Source organism: Ptychodera flava, chromosome 22 (assembly GCF_041260155.1).
Source record: "Ptychodera flava strain L36383 chromosome 22, AS_Pfla_20210202, whole genome shotgun sequence".
Classification (NCBI taxonomy): Eukaryota; Metazoa; Hemichordata; class Enteropneusta; family Ptychoderidae; genus Ptychodera; species Ptychodera flava.
In genome coordinates this window covers 11,684,970-11,686,111 of record NC_091949.1, presented here as the reverse complement: position 1 = coordinate 11,686,111, position 1,142 = coordinate 11,684,970, and positions in this window count along the sequence as shown.

The following is a 1,142-nucleotide window of genomic DNA, read 5'->3' as shown; positions in this document are numbered from 1 at the left end:
TTCAGCTGTTTTGTTGGGAAAAATATTATGAGGATTTTTCTTGAACTCACCACAAAAGGCGAAAACGGCTTTTTGTTCATGTTTCGAAGTGATGTGCGCGATGTCCAGAAACAAGTCTTATTTTTTCGCGGAGTGTTTATACTGACAGCAGGGCGGACAGCGTCTTTTCTAAGACGTCTTTACTACAGGCCTTACACGATAAGACTTACAAAAAGGTCCCGATGAAGCCTATTTCCAGTCGCCACCGCTGTAATATTTCAACTGTAGCCTTGGCCATCCCTGCACATACTTTTAATTTCATTTTGACGCCTCCGTTTACTTTTGTTTTTATTTTTATTTTATTTTACTTTTTTGCAAAGGTCTTCAATTTTTTATTCATTGTTACGTTTTTTTTACACTTTTGTTTTACAAATGAATTTCTTAACTTGCCTATTTAGTTCCAGCATTTTACATGTGTCAAACATTTTACAATTTTGTCACATGTAAATTCTGACGTAATGTCATATCACTTGCATTCAGGACTGATTTACTTTACGTTTTGATTTCTTTTACAATCGTTTTTCTTTGTTTACTTTGCATTTTTTTCCTAGAATTGCATATTCTTGCCCGTTTTACCACTAGAAAGGGGAAAAATTCAAGCAAATTAAGAGGAATCATGTTTAAAACAGGGAAATGACTGTGAAATCAAGCAAAGAAGTAAATAAACAAAAAAAGAACGAAACCCAAAGACAAATACAGAAAAACTTTCTCAGCGTAAAACATTGAACTTTTAGCTCTGCGTGCCAGGGCTGTTACTGGCTGAGACCAGCAAATGTCTTCGAATCCTAGTTCGTGGCACATCTTGGAAGATCCTTTAACGATCCGTACAGATTATGTGTATTGGTGAATTCCCGATGAATCAACCAAGTTCGGTCAATAACCGGGACTGTCCTGAGCTTACTGCGCATGTGGCAATACGTCATACTTTCTCCATGACATCATATCTCTCCAATCATATTGCTTGATACTTGTCACATGTATATCATGTGTCCACATGAGCGACAAGCGCAAGCAGACTGCGCACAGTCGTCTTGGAAAGTCCCCGCCCCTTTTGGAAATCCCCGAAAGATAAAAATAGAACAAGTTCGTAGAAATTCGAAGCG